Raw genomic sequence first — 14,735 nt, 5'->3', positions numbered from 1 at the left:
CGGTAACCATAGACTGGCTGTGAGGCACAAGAGCTAGGCAGCTTCCCCAAGTCAACTCACTGGAGGTAGGGATTGACAAGGCAGCCTGGCTCAGAAATGTACAGGATACTCACTGCATTGGGTTTTGTGCTGTGCACTGTAAGTGAGCTGGAGGCAGCAGATCAAAACGATTGCATGACAGAGCAGGGCCTTTGCGTTTGGCTGGCAGGTTGAATGCACACAGAAGAGGCAAGCCTGCAGTACTTAAACCTGAGATTAGGCGTTTTGGTGCCATTGTTGCCATGCTTGTGACTTCCACTTGGATCAGGGTGGTTTTGTTTTTTTTTTCCCACGTGTGGGTTCTCAGTCACAGTTTTATTTAGCAGGCGCCTTCAGTTGCTCTCAGGCTATAAAAGATCACAGGTCAGACAGACCTTACCTCCTTACCTGTGCACATGCCTTTCAGGCAGACTGCTTGCGGAAGGGCTGAGCCCCAACCTTTGCTAAAATGTCCCTTGTGAAGCTTGCATAATTCTCAGGGTTTTTAGCAACTCTCCAGTCCTGTCTCTAGACCTTACAGTAGAGTTCCAACTGACTGATAATCATGTCCATTTGGAAAACAGGTCTTTTTGGATACTAAACATGTTCTTGAGGACCTGCTTTCCAAACATGTCCCCTTGCTATGTTCCCCCACCCTGGTCCTCATGTGGGTAGGCCAGGTGTCCCTGAGGGTACATCCCTACCCAGCAAGTCCTGTAATAAACAATTTCCCACGTTTTGCACGCAGGAGCGCCTTTATTGTCAGTTAATCCCAGAAGTATGGTACTCATCGTGTGAGTGTGAACTGGAGCCTAGTGATCTGGCCGGTTTCCTCATTTCCTGTCCAAGTCATCTGGCTATAAACTGTCTCAGGGCTCCCTTACCCCCCCCTTACCATTCCTGCCATGATTAAATCTGTCCCTTCCACAATTCCCCACCTTTCCCAGTTAGACAGAAACCAGACTACAGGCTCCAAGTGCTTTTGTGTCCATGTGGCCGTGTAAACACAAGTCTTCCTCCTGTTTGCCAAGTGAGAATGTGACTGGGAGGGAGGGAGAGTTTCTGTCCTCTATAGGGGGCTGTGCTGTGTACATAAGGCTACCCCGCGTTTGCTGATCTTCCTGCTCATGAGCTGGAACAGAAAGCTGCTGTTGCTGCAGCTGTCACACCTAAATCCGCTGCTAGACTCGACACGAGGCCACCGCCCTTCACGTATGACACACTTAGTCTGTAATATTAGTCCCTGGGGCTGCCAGGCTTTTTGAGAAGGTGGATTGTGGAAAGGGGTCTTCTGCGAGAATGAACCATCTCCTTGCCCTCTCTAGCTTCTGCATAGTCTCATTCGCATTTGATACTCAACAGGAGACAACCGCTGCATGGTTTGAATTTGGTTTTGTTTTGGTTTTTTTTTTGGTTTTGTTTTTTTTGGTTTTTTTTTTTGTTTTGTTTTTTTTTTTTTTTTTTTGTTTTTAATAGGATTTCTCGTGTAACAGCCCTGGCTGTTCTAGAACTCTTGTAGATCAGGTTGGCCATGAACTCACAGAGATCCGCCTGCCTCTGCCTCCCAAGTGCTGGAATTAAAAGCGTGCACCACTGAAAAAAACATTTTTAATTCAGTGTACTTAAGTTTGCTTATTTGCTTTGAGTACAGCCACAGGAACGAGAGCACACACAGCATCTTTACCCGTCCGGGTCCATAGCTACCTACAATAAGTCTTTCCTGTAGCCTAGGATGGCATCAGTCTCTAGGTCCACCTGCTCCCACTTCCCACGTGTGAGTGTAGGCTCACACGTGTGCCACTCTATTCCCGATTTGAGAAGCGTAATGCTTCTCTGGTCTTTTTCACTAAGTGACCTTAGTCACAAATCTGTCAGGGTCACCATCACCCGCCCCTCAGTACTGGTTCTCAGCACACAGCGGAGCTCTGTGATTGCCGCCATGTCTTCCCAGTGAGGGTCCGAGAGGAACTCAGGGCTGGAAGGAAGAGACACAGGAAGCAGCTGTGTAAGTGGAGGGACGAGGAGCTAATACAGCAGCGGGAAACTATCAAGGCTCCTGTTTCTGATCATCGATGTGCAGTGAAAGCTAAGCAAAGGCACTGTAGCTGTGTCCAGGAAGCCGAGTGGAAAAGCAGAGCGTGCTCTAATGGTGGTGTTGCTAGGGCATGTTATGGGGCAGGGGGGACTGCCGGGCGTTGACGTATAGCCTCGTGGATTCTATAAAAGAACTCCCGCGGGACTGCAGCCCGAGTTCACTCTGAAGCAGGGTCTCAGTACATTTTCCCAGGCTGGCCTTGAGTCCACTACCTTAGCTGGGATGGCAGACCTGCCTGCCCGGGGCGGGGTATGAGCACGTCCTATAACCTCATTGTGTAAGCCCAGTTTAGAGACGAGGGACCGCCTAATGAAGCAGGTGAGACTGGATGAAACTGATTCCAAAGTTATTCCGTATCAGAACTGGCTGGCGATGCCCTAGATAGAACCAGCAAACACTTCAGACAAGGCAATCGAAGAAAACACCGAGATTCAGGGTGGGGCAGGTTGGGGGAGGTATGGGCTAGAGAGACACAGTCTATCTTTTTTAATGTAAAATTACATTCAGGGTGTGTGTATGGGCATTGCAAGGAATTGGTTTTTCCACGTGTGGGTCCCAGAGATTAAGGGTACCAGGTTTGGCAGCTTTCTCTGTGTGCGCCATCCCGCCGGCCCTCTGTTCCACCTTGTAAATACATGGTCCGGCCAACGAGCGTTGTGTGTGGTCAGGAGTTTTCACCAAGGCCCAATTAACTGAATTTAGCTCGCAAATTGTTAAGAAGTGGGAAAGCAAGTCCGGGTGGTAGCGCATGCCTTTAATCCCAGCACGCGGGAGGCAGAGGCAGGCGGATCTCTGAGTTCGAGTGGCCAGCCTGGTCTACAGGAGCTAGTTCCAGGCAAGGCTCTAGAAACTACAGGGAAACCCTGTCTCGAAAAACCAAAAAAAAAAAAGAGAGATTTGGGGAACGCTTTGCCTTTGCTATTACTAATTTTTGTTAATCCTTTAATCCTGCTGGTTTTCTAATTGGGGTTGACAATATAAATCTCAAGCATAAGAAAGGAATTGGACCAGGAAGTGAGGCACACGTCTTAATCCCAGCGCTTGAGAGGCAGATACCTGTGAGTTTGAGGTCAGCCAGGTCTACAGAGCTAATTTCAGGACAGCCAAGGATACAAAGAAACCCTGTCTTGAAGAACACGGTATATACTCACGGTATGGTACTAGACATAGCAAGGAAAACTAGCTTACAGTCCACAAACCCCAGGTGACCAGGAGGGCCCTAAGAGACATGCATGGATTCCCCTGGGAAGGGGAAATAGGTAAAATCTCCTGAGTAAATTGGGGAGAGGAGAGAAGGGGAGGATGAGCATGAGAGAGAAAGAATGGGACGGTGGAGTTGGGGGAGGGCAGAGAGGGAGAGCAAGGAAAGATATCGTGATAAAGAGATCCATTATGAGGTTAGGGAGAAACTGTCACTATTGGAAATTCCAGAAATCCACAAGGATGACCCCAGCTAAGACTCCAAGCAATGGTGAAGAGGCCTTGCCTTAACCAGACTGACGACCACCTTAGTTGTCGTCACAGAACCTTCATCCAGTAACTGAAGGAAGCAGATGCAGAGACCCACAGCTAAGCACTGGGATGAGCTCCTGCCCGGAGTCCAGCCCAAGAGAGGGAGGAGCGATATTATGAGCAAAGGGGTCAAGATCATGATGGGAAAACCCAGAGACAGCTGACCCTAGATAGTGGGAGGTCACTGACTCTGGACTGACATCTGGGTAACCTTCATAGGACTTAGCATTAGGCCCTCTGAATGTGGGTGACAGTTGTGTGTGGCTTGGGCAGTTTGTGGGGCCACTGATAGATAGTGGGGCCAGGACTTATTCCTAGTGCATGAACTGGCTTTTTGGAGCCCATTCCCTATGGAAGATACTTTGATTAGCCTAGAACAGTGGGGAGGGCCTTTGGTCCTGCCAGACTTTGTTGACTTCCCGGTGGGAGGCCTTACCCTCTCTAAGGAATGGAACCGGTGGGAGGGGGGGGAACTGGGATTGGTATGTAAAATAGTCAGCGGTGGTGGTGCACGTCTTTAATCCCAGCCCTCGGGAGGCAGAGGGCAGGTGTAGCTCTATAATTCGAGGCCAGCCTGGTCTACGAAGCAAGTTCTAGAACAGCCAGAGCTACACAATGAACCCTGTCTCAAAAGCAAAAAAACAAAAGATTGTTTTTAAATAAAAAAGTAAATTAAAAAAACATAATACGAAAAAGAAAAAGCAAAAACAAAAAGAAAAAAGAAATTAGAAGTCAGTTGCAGAAAAAAAATTGATTTGATGTGGCATATTAAATAACTAATGGAATTAAAGATATTTCCTCCTGTTTCGGGCAAAGAATAAAATTATTACAAAATAAGCTGGTCAGCACCTATGTCTTGCCTCCCCCAATTTACCTATCCCTTTACCTACCCCACAGTAATGGTCCTTAGTGAGAACTGCATAGATAAAAGTCTAGACAAGGTTCAGATGGTTATAAACTGTCCCGGAACTTAAAGCTCAGGAACGGTAGTGATGAATAAAGCCCAAGGGAACATAAAGAACACGACCAGTAGGTCAGGAAGGAAATGAGGACGGTTCTGTTGTGTGAAATGTTTTACGCTTGGCTTTTTTGGGGGGCTGCCACCCAGCTCCCAAATAAATCACACACAGAAGCTTATTCTCATTTGCGAATGCCCAGCCTTAGCTTGGCTTGTTCTTGCCAGCTTTTCTTTTTTATTTGTTTTTATTGAGCTCTACATTTTTCTCTGCTCCCCTCGTCTCTCCTCTCCCCCCTTCAACCCTCTCCCAAGGTCCCCATGCTCCCAATTTACTCAGGAGGTCCTGTCTTTTTCTACTTTACTTCCCATGTAGATTAGATCTGTGTAAGTCTCTCTTAGTGTCCTCATTGTTGTCTAGGTTCTCTGGGATTGTGGTTTGTAGGCTTGCTTTCTTTGGCTTTATGTCTAAAAACCACTTATGAGTACATGTGATAATTGTCTTTCTGGGTCTGGGTTACCTCATTCAACAATGATATTTTCCAGCTCCATCCATTTGCCTGCAAATTTCAAGATGTCATTTTTTTTCTGCTGTGTAGTACTCCACTGTGTAAATGTACCACATTTTCCTTATCCATTCTTCAGTCGAGGGGCATTTAGATTGTTTCCAGGTTCTGACTATAATGAACAATGTTTTGCCAGCTTTTCTTAACCTAAATTAACCCGACTACCTTTTGCTTCTGGAAAAAATTATCTTTCTCTATTTCTGGATACCTTTCTTTGCTCCTTTCTCTGTGGGGTGGCTGGGTGGCTGGGTGGCCCCTGAGGTCCTCTTCTTGTTCTCTTGCTCCTTTCCCTGGATTTCTCCTCCTATTTGTCCTCTCTGCCCTGCCAGCCCCGCCTATCCTTGCTCCTGCCTCGCTATTGGCTAGTCAGCTCTTATTAGGGACCATCAGGTGTGTTAGACAGGCCCCGTAACCAGCTTCACAGAGCTCAACAAATGCAGCGTAACAAAAGTCGCACACCTGAAAATAACACTCCGCCAACACAGTCCAATAGAAAAAACACTGAAGGGAAAAACGAAGAGTGACCTGAAATCGACTTTTCGGCAAGCCAGAAACTCAACGGGAAGGGTCACGTGGAGGACAGGACAACCAGCATTTGAACTTTTGGCAGAGGGGTTTTTTCCATTAAGGAAATGGTACATTTGAGAAACACCTGAGCGGAACATGGTGAGGTCTTTGGGACACCATGAAAAGACCAAACCTATGAAGTGCAGACATGGGGGAGCATCCCATTGCCCAATAAAATAAAGCCAAACGCTGCCAATAAATTCTAAAAGAAAAATTCCCAGCTCTAGAGGGAAAAGATCCCCATCCAGATACAAGGGTTGACAGAACCCAGATGGATAAAAGAAAACTCCCGTGTACGTGCAGTCAAATCCCTGAACAGACCGAAGAACAAGTAACACGGTCACATCACACAGTCAGAAGAACAGCTGATTTCCTTTCCAACGGAAACTGAAAGACCAGAATGTCTCAGGATGTTCTGAGAACGCAGCTGCCAACCTAGACGACTCTACCGAGCACTGTAATTACAGTTGAGGGAGGAATGAAACTGCCCCTGATAAACACAGACGAAATGAACGTATGAGCACACAGCCAGCTATTGTCGAGAGAAACGCAGGGGCATCTAAGAGGCCGTGATGCTGAGAACAGGGCCCACAGAGCCGACTGAGCAGGCTCCCAGAGACTGCAGCGACAATCACTGGACCCTGTATGCACGAGTCTGAGCTAGGGTTCTTGTGCGTACGTTATAGTTGCATAGCTTGGTGTAGAAGGAGCGGCAGGGCTGTATCCCGCCACGCGGCTAGCTTTACCCAAAATAATTACACGGAAACTGTATTTATTTAAATACTGTCTGGCCCCTGGCCCGTTATCTGTAGCTTCTTATGGTTGATTTTTATATCTGTTTTAACGCATATTTAGTAATTTATATAGCACCACGAGGTGGATCGCTTACCAGGAGAGGTCTTAACCTGCCGTCCATCTCAGAGAGGAGAAGCATGACGACCGCATATGGCGACTGCCTGAAGCGTCTCCCCACTCCTGCTACCCAGCATTCTGTTCTGTCTACTCCGCCTATCTAATTTTTTGTTTTCTTAAAGGGCCAAGGCAGTTTTTTTTTTTATTAATAAAAGTAACACATAGACACTCCTCCATCAGCTTGGCACTCTTGTGGGACCCCTATGCTGATAGGGGTGACGGTATCTGAGTTTTTTTTCCCTGTGCTTGGGACCCTTTTCCATCCTCCTGGCTGCTCATTCAGCCTTGAATGAAAGAGAAGCAGCCCTAACAGTAGCTAAGTGAGGGTTAACACTGCACACTACAAAGTCAGCAAACGACAGCTAGTTCACACCTTTACCTGGACACCAGTGGTCTCAGTTCCCCATCCCAGGGCACAGAGGCGTGTCAACACAGGAACTCCTCTGCTGCATCCAAGGAGCACACCCCACCATCAAGGATGACGGACGGGCATAGGTACCACCAATCAAGGAGCCAGGAAATGAGCCTGAGTTGCTATCTAATATCTTGACAAGATAGCATTCGAACTAAACTCATCAGAGGAGATGACGTCACTTCATACTGACTAAGGGAACAATCCATTCAAGCTAGCATTAAGATTCTCCATGGGAGAAACAGGAGCGAGCCCAATTTCATAAACATACCAATACTAGATACAAAGTTAACAGATTAACCCCAAGACATAGTGGGTGACTTCAACTCTCTCTGCACCAATGGACAGCTGTTCCGGCAAACATGAACCCTGGAGATAAAGGACCTCTAGAGACCACTCTCCCAAATACTGCAGAACTCAGTCTTTCAGCAGGTCCTGGGACTCACCCTAACATGTCTAAACACATCCAGGGAAGCAAATCATTCCCCTGTATTCTCTCTGGCCATAGTGGAAGGAAGAGAGAAATCATCTGTAAAGAAAAAAAACCTGCAGGACACAGAACTCAGGGACTGGATGAGCGGGACGCTGAAGAAACCAAGGAGAAACTGCGAGTATACGAGAAAAGAAACGAAACACACCAGAGCCTGGGGAAGTCGACGGACGCCGTCCTGAGTGGAAGGTTTCCACTCTGCCTACATTACAGAGTTAGAGCGCCCTCAAACACAATGAACCTCAAGCAATGGAAAAGTAAGAATGAGCCGAGTTCAAAGGCAGGAGAAGGGGGGAGTAAGCAGGACAGAAATTAATAAAAAATAAAAGCAAAACAAAGAGTTGGTTCTTTGAAACGATAAACAAAATTGACAAACTGTTAGCTAAATTAAACAAAAGAAAGATGCCCCGGTTTGAGATGTTTAGAGGTGAAATGTTACGACATAATGCCGAACCTCCTGAAAATCACAAGGACATCCTGTACTTTAAAAAGCTGTGCTTGGGCTGGGAGTGGTGGTAGAGGCAGGCAGGTTTCTCCGCGTTAGAGTTTAGTATGGGCTACAGAGTTATAGGCCAGTCAGAGATACAGAGAGACCCTGTCTCAGTAAATCATGCAAATCTTTGTCTGGGATTCATAAATACAGTGGGGCTCAGCAGAATCTTGCAATGGACCCCTGTCTAATTCCCAGCACCCACACTGGGTAGCCTGCAGCCCCCATTAGCTAACTCCACAGGGATCCGATGCCTCTGGCCTCTTCTGGCACCTGTATTTATATGCACATACAATTAAATAAAACAAATCTTTATGGGACTGCAGAGCTGCCCCAGCAGTTAAGAGCACTGGTCGCTCTTCCATAAATTTAGGGTTCAATTCCCAGCACCCATAAGGCTGCTCACAAACATCTGTAACTCCAGTCTCAGGGGATCTGACACGCAGGGTCTTCTGGCCTCTGTGGGCACCAGGTGGTTCCTGGGGAGAGGGATAGTAAAACTTTAGCAGGTAATATGATAATCAGGGGGTAATAAAGTTAAAAGGTTGATGGAATGGCGGCAGGGGGTGAGGGAAATGTGAAGGTTGGGAAAACTCAACCAAAACTGAGTACATAGAAAAGACCATATAGAAAACCACTTTATGGGAGGGGCGGTGGTGGCACACGCCTTTAATCCCAGCACTTGTGAGGCAGAGACAGGCGGATCTCTGTGAGTTCGAGGCCAACCTGGTCTACAGAGTGAGTTCCAGGACAGGCTCCAAAGCTACACAAAAACCCTGTCTCAAAAAACCAACCAACTACCTGGGTGGTGGTGGTTCACACCTTTAGTCCCAGCACTTGGGAGACAGAGGCAGGCAGATCTCTGTGAGTTCGAGGCTGGCCTGATTTATAGAGTGAGTTCCAAGACAGCCCAAGATACACAGAGAAATCCTGTGTCAAAAAACCAAAAAGAAAAAGGTAAAAATGAAAAAGAAAAACCAACCAATCAAATACATAAATATATAAAAAGAAAAGAAAAGGCCTTATGCAAAAACCACCTTATGAGTGGGGTGGGTGTGGGTGGCACACGCATTTAATCCCAGCATTTAGGAGGCAGAGGCAGGCAGATCTCTGTAAATTTGAGGTCACTAGTCATGGCTACACAGAGAAGCCCTGTCTTGAAAAACAAAACAACCCCCCACCAAAAAAACCAAAACAAACACTTTATGAGCTAACTAGAAGGTCTGATTAATTTTTGAAAGTCTGGATATACCATGAATAATGTGTTCTCAGAAACCATAGCTACACCCAAAATCCCATTGCCAGCTTGGGTTATCTCCCTGTGTCACCGGCCAAGAAGCCCTGAGAGGCTCTAAGACCCCGGTGGCTCTTGTCATGGCTCTTGGTCCCTGCTCCACTTTTGCTTTCCGTTGCTGTGTTGAAACGCTGACCAAAAGCAGCACAGGCTTTGTTAGCCTGCCCTTTGGGTCACTGTCTGTCATCGAGGGAAGCAAGGACAGGAACTCAGTGCAGAAGCCATGAAGGAACGCCGTTGCTGGCTCACTGGCTCGTGTTTCAACAGATCTCATATACAGCCAGGACCACCTGCCTGCCTTGGGATGGACTGGGCCAACCTCCATCAGTTAGGCAGCCAACATCACCCACCCCCCAGACAAGCCTACAAGCCACTCTGATGTAGGCATTGCCGGCGGAGGCTTTCCTTGAGGGTTGACCCTGGGCTGTGTCATGTTCACAGTTAAAGCTCACTGGGACAGTCACCACCAGAACCAGATCCAAGACCCCACTGCTGAAAACACCGTGTGCACTCTGATGCAGCCTGGGGCTGAGCTGAACGCGTCCTCCCTGGTGAGGTGCCTGTGCAAGTGGCTGAGGAAGAGAAAACATTTGCCCAGCTTGGTCCCTGTGTGACAGAGTGCTCACTTTCTGACAAGATGCACCCAAAGGCGCAATAATAGCATAGCTGTTTTAGGGGTCACCAACAGCTTTTCTGATTGACTCAGGCCTGGTCAATGGGAAGGTACGCATACCTGGTACAGTATGTCTGGGTGAAATCTGGTGTCCGAGGAGGTCACGAGCCCTGCTCATGGTGGGTGGGGGGTGACGTATTGCTGAGGTCAGACAAAGCTGCCTTCTAACCCATCTGTGTTCCCAGACTAGCACTGCCCTCCCTACAGCCAGAGAAGATGCTGTTCGTAGCAGCCAATGACTGGGACAGGGCTCATAACTGGTCAGAGTTCTGGAACGAGTGACTGCAATGGCTCTGCCCTGAGCAACACATAGATTTTAACCTGTACATGGCCTAAGGGACATCACGGAACAGGGGCAGAAATGTCTGTAAAAGCCTGAGGCTGGGGTGGAGGGAGGGCTCAGAAACACCGCCCAGTGGGTAGATGTGGCGGAAGCAATCTTGAACACCCAGAGCTGTGATGACCATTTTCAGGGCGTTACGTAAGAGAGGAACCCAGAAGCCGGGCAGTGGTGGCGCATGCCTTTAATCCCAGCACTCGGGAGGCAGAGGCAGGCGGATCTCTGAGTTCGAGGCCAGCCTGGTCTATAAGAGCTAGTTCCAGGACAGGCTCTAGAAACTACAGGGAAACCCTGTCTCGAAAAACCAAAAAAAAAAAAAAAAAAAAAAAAAAAAAAAGATTCAGATCCATATGCTGACAGCCTAAGGGAGGAATAAATACAACTGGGAAGTCAGTAGGGTCTGAGTGATGTGGTACCCTGGCGGGGGACAGGGGGGAGCAGGTAGTTTCCGATGACAGAAATACCAAGAGGTCCCCTCCTAGACAGGCCTGTGCCCCTTTGGAGACAGTCAGTGTATAAGGTGATCTTGAACCACAAGATGGAGCCAAATCCCAAACCGTCCCAGGCAGTTGTCCTAAGCCGAGGTGAGGTGACAGGCTTGCCTGAGACAATTTCACTAAATTGTTCAGGGTCCCTTCCAACTTGTGATCCCTCTGCCTCCGCCTCCTGTGTGCTCAGATTATTGGCTTGTATCACGGAAGCTAATGGAAAATATCCCGAGGAGAGAGACCTGCTCTCCAGACAGAGGCAGGAAGAAAGGGACTCTTCTCTGGCCCTCAATACTGCGTGAAAATTGTGGTACAGACCCTTTAATAACCACGAGCAAGAGACGATCCAACATGATGGGCTCACAGCAGGTCGGGGTGGTTTTGAGCCCGTGTTATGTTTAAAGATGGTTCCAACTCTAGACTTTATGATAAGATATGAAATACAATATGAATAGCATATGAAAAGCACTCAGCAAGCTGGCCTGGAACACCAGCTACTGGAGGCTGAAGCAGGAGGAGTTGAAGTTCAGGTCAGCCTGGGCTATAATGAGCTAGAGCAAGCCTGAGCAACCTTTAGAAATGAAGACAGAGCTGCGTGGAAGAGTACTGCCTAGCGTGGCTCCCGTCCCCAGTGAGACAGCGACTCACTCATCACGTGACCCAGAACGTGTTCAGTCAGTGTGAACCGGTGCAGGCTAGCGGAAAGCAGGCTGGAGTGGGAACACATCAAACAGAGTTTAGGCAGGCTGTGCCAAGTGCTGGAAGTGCCAGGCACAGACCCTTCCTTGTTCTACAGGAGCAAGACGTGAAAGGGCAGACACACACCGGAGAGTGTTTCAACAGAAAGTCAGAATGGGAGGTGGCGGGGGTGGGGGGAGAAAGTTTCACAGAGCTGACATTTAATCTGGCTTGGGGGCCGCCAGGCAGGGGTCTTGGCAGAGGAAGTAAGTCCTGGCACACAGAGTAACTTGTGTAAATTCCGACAGGCTTGCGAAAGTTGTGACGTGGGCAGCGGCGATTTTGGGGGGAGTTTCTAGAGGTTAAAGTGCCGCAGTTTGAGAAGGATTTTCACCCTGTCAGGAAGGGGCACGCGTGTGAGCGCGAGCAGGAGGAAGGGCAAGTGCCGCACCAGACTCACCAGGTCTCCAGAACTCTGAATGTCGTTGGGCTTTTCAGCTGGAAGCTGAGCAACTAGAGACATTGCTTAGGACGTTCTCGTAGGGACTTGCTTCCACCTGACCTTCATACTGCTCATGACACTGTCCAAGGGTCCGCGGGGAAGAAGGCCACGTTCCTCCGCCCACATTGCATACAGCTGCCTCCTTTCACATGCGCTCTCTGAAGCCAAGAGCATGTGACCGGACAGAATGAGGTCCCAGCCACAGAAGGGTGGTGGCTGGAAACAAGGAATGAGAGACCCTGATGAGAGGCCAGGGGGTAACAGCTGCGTCACTGAGGAGTAATTAGCAAGAGCAAACACTTCTGGGCGTGGTTTTTGTTTTGTTTTGTTTTTTTTTTTTAACCTGATCAAAAAGTTGGGAGGGTAACCTGATGTGTCTGAATTTTGATTGGTTCGTGACAGGCACAACCAAAATCAAGCAAAAAGGAAATGAACTGGATCCCCAGGGAAACGGGAAAATCATCCAACAAAGGAGAGGGCGTTGGCTCTGCCGATTACTCCTTGTGGGCAGTTGATATAACCGGTGAGCCCCGAGCCAGGCAGAAGGGGCAGCGCGAGTGTGATTCCTGACAATGCCGTCATCTCCTCCCCTACCGTAGTAGAAAGATGTGCAGGCTTTCTTTTGGGGGCCACCACCCAGCTCCCAAATAGTGGATGAGGGACTTATTCTTAGTTACAAATGCTCGGCCTCAGGCCAGCCCCCATCCAGCCTCTCTAACTTAACCTGTTTCTCTTCCTCTACGTTGTACCCCAGGGCTTTTTACCTTTCTTTCCTTCTGTGTGTATTACTTTCCTGCTTCTTCCATGTCTGTCTGTCTGTCTGTCTGTCTGTCTGTCTAGCACTGTCCTCATTTCCCCCTTCCTTCTCCCTCTTTCTCCTCTCAAGCCTAGATTCCTCCTCCTATTTATTCTCTCTGCCCGCCAGCCCTGCCTATCCCTTCTCCGCTTAATTATTGGATGTTCAGCTCTTTATTAGACCAATCAGGTGTCTTAGGCAGGCAACACATCTTTACTTTGTTAAACAAATGCAGCATAAACAAACGTAACACATCTTTACATGGTTAAGTAACATTCCACAACATAAACAAATTCAGGCCACCTTTCTATAGCTGAAGTAACATTCCGCAACAGAAAGAGAAGAAATAACGCCTAAAGCTGAAGAACTGAGATACATGCTGATGTACCTCTCATCACAATGGAGGCTGACAGGTCGCTGTGAGTTCTAGGCCAGCCTGGTCTACATAGCCAGTTCCAGGACAGCCGGGCTATGTAATGGAACCATGTTTCCAAACAGAAACAAAATCCATCAAGTTGTAGTAATCCATCCCATGTGACATGAGCAGGCGATCACTACCAACTGTTATAGTCCATCAACAAAATGCTATTATCCCTTAAAAGATGTATTTAGTTCATAGCTCTGGAGCATCAGGACACGATGCCAGTCTCTGGTGAGGACCCGAAGACTAAGGATACCCCACAGAGGATATGCATGGGAGGAGGAGAGACCACATTGCCAGAGAGAAGTCAGGATCAGGTACCTATTACAACTCACCGACTAGAGCTACCTCAATCCCTCCCTGGGGCAAGGTCCCCAGTGACCTAAGAGCCTCCCCTTGACCTCATATCTTAAAGGCTCTTCAACCTCAACATCAGCAACACTGAGGACCAAGCTGCCACACCGTGGGATGGGTGCAGGCAAACCACAAGCAAATCTCAGCACAGAGACTGTTAGGGCAGTAGAGTTATTGTCTCTAAGGAGGAGGCCGCGGTAGGAAAGGAGGTTTGGAGGGGTTTGGTCACAAATCCTGTGGAGATTTTGGCTTTTAGGCTCTGCACAGAGGGGATCTGGGGAAGCCATGGCAGAAGTCTCAGAGAATGTGGGGGAGAGTGACAGGCTTGGCTGGAGGACAGAAGGGGGAGCTGGTGCTGTCATTGTGTGGGGGAGTTTGTGACCTGTGATGGGGGAGCTGGACCCACAGAAGAGGCAGACCCTGCTGAGCCCAAAGGGAGCCAAGGGAACAGAAAGTAATGACAAACGGTAATGTCTTCCAAAAGCTAGGCTATCCTCTCTCGCTGCAGCCGAACCCCTCACCTCAGCTCAACGGGTACGTCCGGGCTGCGAGATCTTGTCCCTGCTCTAAGTACAATGGCCTGGGATGGATGCTCACCCAGGTTTGGCCAGTTGTTCATTTTCCAAATATTTGAAAGTGTGACTGGGAGTTAGTCCTGCAGGTGGCAATGTCGGGTGAGGGCAGTGGCTAACATGTGGCCAAGCTCAGAGGGCAGTGGCCGAGCTCAGAGGGCAGTGGCTCACATGTGGCCGAGCACAGAGGGCAGTGGCCGAGCTCAGAGGGCAGTGGCTCACATGTGGTCGAGCACAGAGGGCAGTGGCTAACATGTGGCCGAGCACAGAGGGCAGTGACCGAGCTCAGAGGGCAGTGGCCGAGCTCAGAGGGCAGTGGCTCACATGTGGCCGAGCACGGAGGGCAGTGGCTAGCATGCGGGCCATGTGGCCCTGCAAGAAGACAGGCTACATTCTGCAGGCTTGTCAGGTCTCAGCTTTGTTCCCAGGGACAGGACCAAACCCGCCCCGAGTTCTGTGTGCCCCCATCCCTGTTCCTTTATGGTAAATAGTTTCTCCTTGGGTGTAGAAGATCTTGCCATTGCTGGCAAACAAAACCTTCGACTTAAGACAACCTCCCCCACTTCCTTAGAATTTTCTGGTAGTCTTCTCTCAATTCAC

Source organism: Arvicola amphibius, chromosome 9 (assembly GCF_903992535.2).
Source record: "Arvicola amphibius chromosome 9, mArvAmp1.2, whole genome shotgun sequence".
Taxonomy (NCBI): domain Eukaryota; kingdom Metazoa; phylum Chordata; class Mammalia; order Rodentia; family Cricetidae; genus Arvicola; species Arvicola amphibius.
This window is presented reverse-complemented; position numbering follows the sequence as displayed.